General features: G+C 41.2%; 1 protein-coding gene across 7 annotated transcripts in view; it reads left to right on the top strand.

Annotated features, from left to right (window-relative positions):
• Positions 1-12,872, top strand: part of RABGAP1L (RAB GTPase activating protein 1 like) — a 242,839-nt gene that overhangs the window by 214,316 nt on the left and 15,651 nt on the right. The gene's annotated exons all lie outside the window — the stretch shown is intronic.

The following is a 12,872-nucleotide window of genomic DNA, read 5'->3' as shown; positions in this document are numbered from 1 at the left end:
TGTGGAGAAGATACCTGCTGGTGGGCTCTGGGAGAGGCCCATCCAGGTTTCTCTGAGCAAACGAGGATGATGGTGGGGTTTGCTGGATGCCTCCTGTCCTGAGCTGCTTGTGCATTCTAGAGCCAGTTCTGCAGTTGTTTAAATGAAAATCCTTGTGGTTAGCAAACATTTCACGGTTGGCTTACCCTATAATTTAAATCTTTGAATAATGGTGCTTAACCGGACTCGGTGGTTGCTCGTTTTTGTATAGCTTCAGAGCAAAAGTAACAGACATTGCATTAGGTATCACTAGATTCTTCCAGATCAGTGACAAGTGACTGAAGGAGAAAGTAACCAGTGTCAAGAGCACCACATTACAGCTCCACCCGATTTTTGATGCTCAAAATAAGCTGAAATTACTTTTTTTTTTTTATATTTCTCTATGAAGTAACTGCTTAACTTCTAACGAAAAGAGATACTTACGTGGAACAACCGTGGTAGGAAATGTGTCATTGTTACTATTATTTATAAAATCTGAATGATTGACTTTTGTCTACGTATATGTTTGTATCAACTCTTCTTTCCCTGAATCATAGAATAGTTAGGGTTGGAAAGGACCTTAAGATCACCTAGTTCCAACCTTCCTGCAAGAGTATTAACATGTTTCAGTGCATTAATTACTAGTAAATAAGTTAAGAAATGTGAGGTTTGCAAGGTTTACATAGGAAATACTTCACTACTCCTTTAAATGGTTTTGATGTATATTAAATAAGCAAATAATGATGCAAACAACCTGAGGAGGTTTTAAGATGAAGCTTGACAGGATTATGATAGGATTAGATGGTGCGTGGGAGCCTGCACTACTAAGGGATGGGATCTGATGACTCAGAAAGTTTCTTTCAGCTCTCTGTTGCTATGTTTAATCGTGGGATAAGCTGCCAAATGGGATAAGTTTGGGCAAATCCTGTTGACTATGTCCTGGTCATTTTACCACATTGTGCAACGGTATGTACTGTACATAAGTAACGTTCCGCAGAAAGAATTTGCAGAGGTTTTGTTTATTCTGAGAGTTCATGTTACTGGCACCGGTATTTTTTGCACTCTGGGCTTCATCTTGTTTGCAAAATCCAGGTTTCCTTTATTTTTAAAGCAGTTTCTAGTGTGCTGCTCTGGTTGCAGGGAAAAGCTTGCTTAAAAAAAAGTTCTTCCGAGGCTTTCGTCCTGTTCTGCAGTTTGGATGCCAGGGTGGTGGGGGTGTAGTTCAGAAATCTCACAACTAGTAGCTTGTTATAGTTCATTTGGGTTGTGCAATAGGTCAGGGCACACAGGAGTCTCTTTTGCACAGGGGAGAGAGCCGCGTGTTACGACATGAAGGGGGAAACAGTAAATACCGAAACCAAACCGGGCCCAGATGATAGGTGGTGTGGGTTGCTTGTGCTAAAGGTCAGCCCTGCGTGGTAGCCTTCTGACATGTCCAGTGCCACACAGGTAATGAACTTTGTGAGGAAAATCAGAATTATCTGCTCTTGTCCAGGTCTCATCAATTCTAGTCATACTTTTCAATGGCAAATGTGAATTTTTCAGTGGAAAGTGTAGCAGTGTTTTTGTAGCGTTGCTGTGATGCACATAAACACTAGACAATTAAACAGGATGTAGATGATCTGAGATAAGGTTTTGCTAAATATGCTCCAAAGCAACCCTGTATGATAGCAATCCTCCAACATACATAACAGAATTAGTCATATTGCAGTGTGACCATGACACACAGTTGTTTTGCTGTGTGGTCTTGCTTTCAAGATTTCGAGTTATTCTGAAATTACTTTGCACAGACATGCAAAGCAGCATATGAAAGTGGACTGCTGTGTAGTTTGTGCAAGAAGTGGGCAGCATTACTCTAGGGAATTTCAGTTTTCAATTTATCTACAGAAAACTTGGACCCAAGGGGTTATAAAACTGGTGTACTAAGTGGTATAATCCTATTAATCCAGAGTTGAAGGACGTTCTTCTGGAAAGCTTCAAGGTATTTTCATTTGTGTGCCTGCTTATTGTGTTTAGCTCACTGTTCAGAGGGATTACCAGCCATTTTATGGATTACACACCAGTTTGTGGTTATATGCCAGCAGACTCTGCCATAATGATTTTTAGGCTCTCAGTTTCCCATTGAAGCCAAACTGAGGATGTTCAAAGCAGATGTGTTAACTGCAAAGTGGGTGAAAAATAGGGTGGCCTGGCAGGAGCACAGGGTCACTGTGTTGAAGTCTAACTGGCAGCTGGTTAAACATATTTTGGGGTTGATAGTGGGGCCGATACTGTTTAGAATCTTCAGATCTAGACACCAGAAGAGGATGCACCCTCTTTTTCAGATGGCAAAAGCTTGGTTTTCAGGTGGCAAAAACTGGAGAGTAAGTGGTGGACACATGGCAAGGTAGGTCTGCTGATCAGAGGACCCTCAGCAGCAGTGGCCTGAGAGGAACTTCCTGAGGTTCAGCAAAGGCAAATGCAAAACTCTCTATTCTCTCTGAGCAGGAATAATTCCATCATCTGTGCTGGCTGGGCAGCAAGAGTCTAGACAGCATCCATGCAAAAAGGGTGTTGGATGACAACACGAATGAGCGGCATGCCCTTGTAGTGACAATGGCTAGCTGTGCATGAGGCAACATTACAAAGAGCACAGACAGCATGTCAGGTGAGATGGTTAATCCCTTCCACCCAACTTCATTCCAGTAGGATTCTTTTAAAATTAAAAACTCTGTTAAATGCTCTTCTGGAAAAGCATCCAACTCTCATTTGAGTGTAACAGGAGGTGGGAAAGGTGTAATTTTCCATGTTAATCTGTTAATCTCTCATGGTTCGAAATATGCTTCTAATTTCTCACTTACATTTGTTCTGGTTTCATCTTCACATCTTGAATCTGGTATGTGTTTTTGTGCCAGAGTACAGCATTCTGTACCATTACTTCATTCCTGTGAAGGTACTTGCGTGCTGTGACCAACTCAGCTGTCTGTGCTCTCTTGTTCAGACTGAGGAGCTTGAGTTCTTAAACCTCCTTCTGCGAGGCATTTACACCCTGCACAAAACAGCTCAGTGGCTCTGCTCCACATCCTCTTCATTTTTTCCCCAACTGCCTCTCCCAGGACTAGAAGCAGTATTCCAGCGATGCTCCAGGGTTGAAACTTCCCTGGTCACCTTGCTTTTTCTGATGGCAGGCTGCTTTCACAGCATGTGCCTCCCAGTCCCGAACCCTGTTCTTCCCAGAGAGCAGAAAAGTTTTCAAACTTTTGGAAGAGTCCAATGGGACTGATCCCATCTCTTCACAAGATTCAACACCAGCTGGACGTCTACTGCTCTGTTCTGTAGTTGAGCCTTGCATACATTTGGTCTGGAGTCAGCGCAGTGGTTTGTTTCACTTGAGTAAGCTATTTCCAAGAACTTGAACATGTGCAGGCAATTTCTGGTCCTCCTTGTTCTTTACTGCTCTTTCTATCCATGTGTCATCGGCAGATCTTATTAGCAGAACTATATTTTTCACTTCCAGCCACTGATGTAATGTTTGATAGTGCTGAATCTTTTATGATTCCCAGAAGACACCCTTTAGAACGTCATTAGCCCAAAATGAAAAATGCCATTGAATAATGATTCCCTTTGACAATGGCTTTTTGACCCATTTCCGAAGCTTCTTAATTCATGCTTTATGGCTATCGGATACTCTTCTGGGGTTTGAGTTGTTTGGAGGGTTGGGGTTTTATTTTAAATAAATTTATCATGTGGTAGTGATTCCAGTGCTAGAGAAGACTGTTACAAGTGTAAAGATACTTTTATCAGTCTGGCGTGTAGATAAAGAATAAAATGACAGTTTATGAAATCACGCTGGCATGGAACCGGTTACATTGGTTATCTGCTACTGGTTATCTACTATAATTACTATGCTAGCTATCAGCTGGATCCTATCAGCTCCACAGAGCATTTCTATGGGTTTCTGGGTTTCAGCTAACCAACCAAAGTCATCCAGACAGTTTATTTGTGGTTCTGAAATATTGGTAATACAGAGTTTTCTTATGGCCTAAGTGAATTTCTACTGGGTAAAGATTACAGAAAATGAACGGTGGTGGACCAGAGATCTCATCCCTTAGTTCTGCCAGTACTTCTGCTCTGCATAAAACCCTGCAGCCTGGTTTCCAACAGAGCTGAGCTATTTTCTGGACAGTTATGTCTTGCCTGAATCATAATTATTTTTGAGCTCTCATTATTAATGCGTACGAACACCACTTTGGAATCCTCTTGTTTTCAGTATGGTCTAGAATCAAGTCCAGTCCAATGACACTCAAGAAAGAACTTAAACTTTTTTCCTTCTGCATTTAATTTTAGTTATTATTTTATTTGTTCCTAATGAATAACCTCTGTTATTTTCTGGTTTTCTCTTCATGTTTGAAAACATTTTTTTGCTGCCCTCTTATTGTTACTGGATCAAGAAAGAATTATTTAAGCAATGTTTCAGACAGACATTTTATAAATGCAAATGGAGTCTTTGTGATTAAATGTTCAATAGCAGGACATTTCAGTATGGTGGAGCTTCCTCATTTTGTTCTTATAAAGAATTCTGTGAAAATCAGTACAAGTTTTTTGGGCACTCAAGAAACTGCTTCTGTTTTTGTCCTTGTTACAAGCCCATTCGGGAGAAGAAACATGAAGTAAGTTTTGAGACATTATTGGTTCATTAGGTCTTTAGTTTTAATGACCTTGAATGTTTTGGGCATCAGCATGAATCTTTGCAATTAAAGAAGAGCAGGTAATGATTTACTTCACAAGGCCATATTTCAACATTTAACTGGAAAAATGGTTAAATTAGAATAAAGAATAAAGAATAAATTAGAGTAAATTTAACTTATTTGTCTCGCCACAGGTCAGGTGAGATTGATAGAGCCACTTCAAGTCTGTTAGATAGACTAGTCAGCATATAAAGATGAGAAAGTGCAAAGGGTCATATGAAAGATCTGAAGCTCCTGAATTCTGAGCCTTCAGCTTTCTTACCTCACTTGTTTTTTCTTGTAGATTGCCGTTAATATAATACATTGCACCTTAGTAAAGCTGTACACAAACCCAAAACCTTTGTGTATAATCATAGCAAACGCAAAGTACACGTATTTATTGGTGTTCTGTCAGTGTCTCTGTGATCACTGTTCATCAGCTTTGAAAGGAGTGCTGAAACTAAATGAAAAGGCAGTTAATATCTTTCCAGAAGCCTAATTTCTCAATCACTAGGAGAAGGGTTAGAAAGTTTGTGTAGGTGAATGTGTTGTTAAAAATACTCTATCTTCATTGTCTGCAACTATTTTGATTCTTTTTGAACCCAGTTCCCAGAAGGATTTGGCATACAGTGCCGAGTTTGAAAAACACATTTCAGTGGGGTTTATCTTGTTCCGTTTGTGCTTTCATGCACCCTTCATTATGCACATTTTTTCCTTATTGCTTCCTTCTAGCTGTGTCAACACGAACTCGCAATTGAGCAAGCCAGCCGTGTTGACTGGAGCGCTGGTTGCACTGGTCACTGATGTTTTAAAGCTGTACGGTTGTCTTTTCTGCTGAGAAAAATCCAGATGCTTTGATGTCAGAGTAGCACGTTAGCTATGCCAAGACAAAGTTCAGTGTGTATACAAACTGTTGTACTTTGGCTACAAGGTAGAGCCACCAAAGTAATTCCAAGTTACAATAATATGGCATAAGAAAGAGATCATATTTGCTTGTCTTTTACCTGAGAGATCAAAGAAGTCAAGTGCATAGGTGAGAACAAGCACACAGAGATCGTCAGTGAGTGTTTCTGATACCGTGTGAGCTGGTCGCTGTCCCGCTTGTGTTTTCAAAATGCTGATCATTTAATTTGCAGTTTTAAAGAGATTTGATTTTAGGGTTTTAGCAGTTGTGCTTATGGAGCTGGGCAAGTAGAAAAAAGGCAAGGCTTTTGAGAAGAGGTGGTAAAAGTTGTGTTAGGCACTGAGGAGAGATTAAAGTATTAGATATAACAGAAGGGATTGTGGAGCCCTTAGTGTAAGTGTGTAACGGTTCAACTTTAATATAGGAAAGCTATGTCTTTTCTGCTGGTGGAGTAATGCACTGAAAGTAGTTGCTTTTAGACTCTTGTGCATTTGAAATATTTATGAAAGTAATGAAGGGTGTTTTAGCACCAAGGACCTAACCACACGTTAGAGAAGCTGGAGGGTGATTTTAAAGATACAATTTTAAGGTGTGACAGCATTACAGCTTTCTTGATGCTATGACACAGAATTGATCTAAAATAATACTAACACACTGAATGTGTGTTCAAGGAGTATAGCAAGGTTCTTTACTGATGAATAGCTTACCTGGGCACGTGGTTCAGAGTTGCTACCTAGCACCCGTCTTCCATCTCAGGAAGCAGAATCTTTTTTCATCTTGTGCTGGGCACGGAGTGTGACAGGAGACAAGGTGTGCTTTGGTAACTCAGCAGAGTCAGAACCCAGTCTGACAGGCAGCTGGTTTCACCAGTCTCGTGGCAGGTGTCGGCACACATACTCAGCCAGGGGTATACTAGGTGAAAGCTGTGGACTCCATGGACTAAATATGTTTGACATGACAGGTTTTACAGCCTTGCTAATACCGATACTTTGAACCTGGTTATTGACCAGTTGCTACCCTTGTGATGGCAATTTTCTTAAGTGTGGTTATGAGGTAGGCCTGTGTTAGCTTCAGGATAAACAAGGTAGGAAACGAACCCTAATACAGTGTAGCTAGGAGCGGTGGTTTCTTTGCCAAGTGATGCAAGAAAATTACTGGGGACTTTTTCCTGAATTTGTGATACTGTTGTCACGGGGATGGTGACTTCCCTTCCAGCTCACCCTTCTATTGCTGTGGTGCACCAAGAAATGCAGCCAAAGCTCTAAAATTGTTGTGGGCATGGGTTAGATCTAAATCAAAATGAATGCTGTACCTCTAAATGGCAAGAATTGTGGGCTGGATTTTGCATAGTCACTAAGCAGACATAGAAAGCCTTTAGCACCAAATGCTGTATAGCAAAAGGTGTATGTAAGACACAAAATCATTTGGAACTGTTATGGTATGAGGTACAAACCAATGGATAAATTCTGTGCTGGAAAAACTGCTGCTCTTCATAGTAACTGTTGTACAGAGCAGGGCCTTGTCCTAGATGGCTCATCAGTGTCAGTTCCCCCAGTTACATGATATTAATGTGTGGGCTTGGGGTATATAGGTAGTTTCATTTAGCTCATTACAGTCTTTTGTAGCAGAGATCTTGTGGTTCAGGTGTTCTTAAGTTATGTCAGATAATAAAAATGACCTTTACACAGCTGTTTTTCATCTCAAATGTTTCAAGTATTGGTATGCGCAGTACTCCTGTGGACTAGAGGCAATTTAAATGCAAAATGGGTGCTTGCTGACATAGTGGGTATAGCTGTTTCCTTTCACGGTGTGCATCTCAGTACTAAAGCCCTTATCTGTACGTGACAGGAAGCACTTTTGTCTGGGTGAGCTACGAGACATCAGCTGCAAGTGTATAAAATAATCAGCCATTTCCAAACACTGCTTTTAAGCCAGTCAGGGTGTCTCTTTTTTTGCCAAAACAAATAGAGCTGAAGCGGATAATAAGCCCTCCATACCTCAAAGTGAAAATGAATTTTTGAATGCTGAAAACCAGGGATCCGCAAAGGGAGTGATTTGAAGACTCTGTGCCACAAGGCGAACATCCTTTCCTTTAGCCTTTTTCTTTTTTGCAGTCAGTATATGTGCCTCTCAAACACAAGCACGGTAGGGAAGTGCAAAAGTACACGCCGGTGTTTAGATTCAGGGAATCTGAATTTTGTTCTCTTTTCCTGTGTTGCCACTGGATTGCTGTACAGGGAGGTTTATTTAGTATCTCTCAGTCTCAGCTTTCTAGCTTAGTTACTCAGATCTTTAAACCCCAGAGCTGTAGAAGAATAACGTGCTGTGCCAGGTTCAGCAGGTTTAGATGAATGGAAATACGTCAGATTAAAATCTGACAAAGGGCTCTGGGGTTGGAAGTCATCCAGCGTCACTGACTGTGGCCGCTGCCATTTTGAATCACAGCAAATTGGGCAGGTACTCTGCAAATTTTGCAACCAGCGTCTCCCTTGTCTGTATAAATTCCTGTGGGAGTCTCGGGTGCAGCTGAGGCATTTTGATAATGGACTGATGTGGATAAATTAAAAAACAGAAAAAGAGAGCAAAGCTGATTTCCTTTGCCTCCAGCCAGCTTTCAGAGTGGATTTGTGTTATCCTGAAGACTCTCTTCAGGAGGTTCTTACACCTATAGAACTGGCAACGAAGTAACTTGCAGAAGGAGGAAAACTCTCCCCCTGCAAGGAAGGGGTACTTAGGTGCGCTGGTGTGGAGCAGGCTGCTTTGCTGATGTAAAGAGCATTTCCCTTAGTTCTTTTTTCCAGTTGCAAGGTGGAGAGAGATGCTGTTCTGCAGCAGGCGTTCAGGCAGGCACAAATTGAGCAGATGATCTCTCCAACAAAATGTACGTTTCCAAGGAATTGTAGGGAACATCTCCTTCCTGCCAGCGTAGATGGTAAAATAGCATCTGATATTCGGGGCTTTTATTGTGCTGTATGCAACACGCAAGCTCAAGCAGAATAATAGCACCATGGACCCACCTTTGTCCACTGTGATGAGAGGTGGCTCAGCAGCTCAAGCACTACAGGTTTTGTGCTGCAAGCTTGCCCAAAGCCAGTGTCAATAAGGTTAATGTGAGAATCAGATGGTGTCTGAGAGGCTGCTTCACAAAACTTTGCGATCACATTGCCCCCCAAACAGGGGTTAGGGTATGTTTAATGAGATTTATGGTGTGTTTTAGAGTGGGGGATGTCTGAATGCACTGCTGTAGGTAGGTGAAACACTGATGAGGGCTGTTCCACTTAATTTCAAACCTGTGGTGAAACAGCTTGTTGTCAGCAAGCCCTTCACCACACTGTGACAAAAGGAGAAATGGGAATTCTTCCAGCTGTGCTTCAGCTTCTGAATTTTCTTTAGGTAGCAGCTGCTTTTAATCCCTACGTTTTTTCTGTAAATGAATGCTCCAGATTTTCTTCTCTGCAGACTGCTCAGCGCAAATGGAGTTTTGTGAGAAATTGTGATTTGCACTTTTTCCTCTCAGGTTTCATGCTTGTGGCTTATATCTCATTGGGGATACAGTTGTTCAGATTGTGTTGAGTAATATCTAACTCTTACATCCCACTCACCCCCTTCAAAGTCTAAGCCAAGAGACAAGTCTATTGTGTCAACATGTTTATTCATTTCATTACTGCACCCTTCCCAAACAAAAATGAATTGCTTATCTACTTCCAAATCTCATTCCCAGTGGCAGATACTGCAGGACAGTTCTTCATGCCTTTTGGAAACCACATTTTAAGAAAGAGGTAATGCAGTTACCTGCAGCAATGATAGCACAGACCAGTAGAGCACTGAAACAGTTTCTTCATGTGGTGGTGTTTGGTTTTTTTTTACATTAAAAAAAAATCAAGCCTTAAAAAAAAATTAAAAAAAATATTATTAGGCCTTAATTTGGCCTAATAAAGTGTTTAAATAGAGATATACTTTCCTTCCTTGAACCTGATTTAGTTCTTTTAAATACGAAATATTACCTGGAACAAATTGATACAACTTTGAGTCTGAATTAAGACGATGAGTGCGATCTGAAATGTGTTGCTGCTAATCTGCTGGGGTTCTGTTTAAAGCTTACAGTTTTCATATGACGTATTTCACAGAACCAAATGTCATTTTGAAATTCACGTGCTTTTAATATTGTTTTAAATCATAATATGAGGAAAATTGAGTATGCACAAGCCTAACTTCTATTTCCTCAAGAAGGGCACATGTAACAGTAGGTTTGTGAAAGCCTCTCGCAGCTGGTACTCCTGGCTGTGTGCAAGGACTGAGCCAAGGCTGAATGAGCTTAGGCTGGTCCTGCCACCACTGGAGTGGGCTCCCAGGCATTAACATGTGCTTGGAAATGGTCCTGCTTTGCAGCAGTGGGGAGAGTCTGGGCTTACCATGGGGACTGCAGCCTGGGATGTGTGTGATGGATGGATAAAAGGGAAGCTGAGTTATAGCCACTGTCTGTGGTTGCTGTCATTGCTCACCCAAAGCAAGCTTGGGAGTCTTCCGCAATCAGTCATCCGCACAGTGTAACCTTACCTTTGGACGGATGCAGGTCCCTTGCCTCAATCTTGAAATACTGAGCAAATTCATCACCACTGAAACAGAAAATTAAGTCACCTGCTTCAAAGAATGGAAAAGAAAAGCATTGCACATTTTGTTAATTAGCTTTTTTCTCTTTCTTTTTTCCCCCTCCCCCCCTTCCACATTGAGGTGAGAAGCAGAGAGGAAAAAAGAGTGCAGAGATCACAGAATACTGACACACTGTCAGTGTGATGGGACTATATAGTTTTGGACTGTTTATGCAGTGCTAGGTAAGAGAAAAGAAGCTACTGGAAATCCTGGAAAGAGATACTATGCTCAGTCTGGCATTGTGGCAAAGCTGGAAATGAGAAATTGGGTAATAGGATTCTTCTGTCTGCATCAGCCTCTGGCTGTCTTCAGTAAGTTCAGGAAATCACTTTACATCTCTGCTTCCATTTCCTATGCTGTCAAATGAACATAATGATGACTACCTCCTCTGAGTGCTTGTGCTTCATTAGAGTAATAAAACATTTTGGAGGAAGGAGTCATAGGTGTGTGATTTATTAATCCAGCGAGGTCAGGCTGAACTGTCTGTTAGATAGCTAAAATTCCGAGTAAGGGGAAGGTCTCCTGGAGCTGAGTGGATGCCGATGCCCGGCACGCTGCCCATGCTGAGGATTGCCAGAGAAGGTGAAGCAGAATTTTCCAGCCCTGCCTGTCTGAACATGGGGACAGCTAAAACCAATGCATTTTTGTTTCTCACCTGTCACGTACCACCTCACTGCAGTGAGGACTTCAAGTGTTCAGTGCAGGAGTCTGCTAGGGTTTGTTCTGAAAGAGGTTTTGCTTGTTCAGTTCTGCGTGGATGTTTTATTAAGATGCTCCGCATGGCTTTTTCTCTATGTACTAGTTGTGACACGATTTTATGCTTGAACACAATAAAATAAGACGAGTCAAGGAGATAAGATACTGAGATAAACAGATGAGCAATGTTTATAAACCGTAAGAGTCTCCTAAATTTGATAACCATCAGTTCCAGCCAATATACCCCATGGTGCTAAAGAAAGAAGAAATCAATATGGCAGAAGCTTTTACAGCAGATTTATGAGCACTTTGTTCAGGATCAGTCCATGAAGACTGAAGCATAGCTAGCATGATGCACTTACTTACGGAAGGGCTTACAGAGAACGCCCTTGTTGAATTCACAGACTGTTCCAGGGAATTAAATTGGAGAATATGGAAATGGGCTTTTAAATTTATTTTTTTTCCTTTATTAGTCTATATCCAGAGAATAAAGTGCTGTAATAAATTATCAACTCCTTTGAGTAATGTGGCTGAATAGACAATAAGAGGGAAGCAATAGTCCCTGCCAAAGTTATTAAGCATACCTTTTCAAGTTTCTGTTTTATGAGATAAGTGGATTACTCTGGACTGATTTGCTAATAGGAATTTCCCCCTTTTCCCCCCAGTAAGATACACTTTCACTATATTTAGGTACTACTTTCCAATTAAGACAAGGCTGTAGCATAAATAGATACTAAGAGCAGTAAATCACAATATTCTTTCAAAAAACATGGAAGCTATTTTCTGAGTTGCAACATGATATTTAAACCCAGATGCTCACACCTTTCATGATTTGATCCCTGTTTTGGGTATTATTTATTACTTAGTCAGTATGGCTAAGAAAGTTGTTGCTGTGCTGTTTGCTTGCTGGAGAGCATAGGACCATCCTTCACCACAGGCCGCACTACCACCAAATCTGCATGTAAACATTTATCTGTACTCATTGGCAGTAATTTTTTGCCTAAGGCAAGGTGACAGTGGCATGTCCTCACACCAGGAATCAGCTAGACACAATCAATACAGGCAAGAGTAACAGATACATGCATAACAGATGCAGGAATAGCGTGTTATGATGGTATGTGATGTTGGGGATCCCTCTGGTTTCCAGCAGATGACCCAATACTTTGCAGGGCCAGCTTCTTTTTGTATGGTGGGGACAGACTAAAGCTATCAAAGTTCTCCAGAGGGAGATGAGATCATTCCTATGGCACTGTGTACCCAATTAAAAGGTGAAAGTAAAGCACAGAATCTCCATGCTTTGTTTAAAAGAACATAAGTGTTCTTTGTGTCCCTTTTTTCAAGTTGAAGCTGTATTTTCCCAGAATCAAGCCGTCTGGGACTTCACCTTTCTGCATGGTGGTTTACTGAATTTGCTTGTGATTTCTGTGTGCTCGCCTCACTGTTTCCCTGCTGTGGCTGGGAGCGAGCACTGCAGCGTCTCCACCTTTGACTAGGAAGAGTCTGATGACAGGCTTCATGAGAGCATTGGTGCCAAGCTATAATTTAGACATTAATACTCTCAACAATAAAAACCATTTCCTGGATCTCTCCTGGGAAATTGTCCGGTCCTTTTGTATGAACACTCCTTTTTCTAGTCACAGTTTTAACGGGGTTCTTGCTAAGGCATTGTTTTGGTGACTCATACATATCAAAGCATATTTTCCCCTTTCCTGTTCTCTCACTCCTGCTGTTGATGGTTTTTTCTTCTTGCTACTCTTACTAAAATATCTCTACTTCACTCTTCCTTTAAGTATTTGAATAATTAACAGCAGTATGTACAGAAAGATTTCTGTCCATGTGAACTGTGTTGGTAAGTGTGTGATAGGGATTGCTGAGTAGGGAAGGGTGACAATGGGGAG

The sequence above is a fragment of the Lathamus discolor genome, chromosome 3 (assembly GCF_037157495.1).
Source record: "Lathamus discolor isolate bLatDis1 chromosome 3, bLatDis1.hap1, whole genome shotgun sequence".
In the NCBI taxonomy this organism is placed as follows: domain Eukaryota; kingdom Metazoa; phylum Chordata; class Aves; order Psittaciformes; family Psittacidae; genus Lathamus; species Lathamus discolor.
The sequence above is the reverse complement of the archived record's forward strand: the minus strand, read 5'-3'. Positions and strand labels throughout refer to the sequence as shown.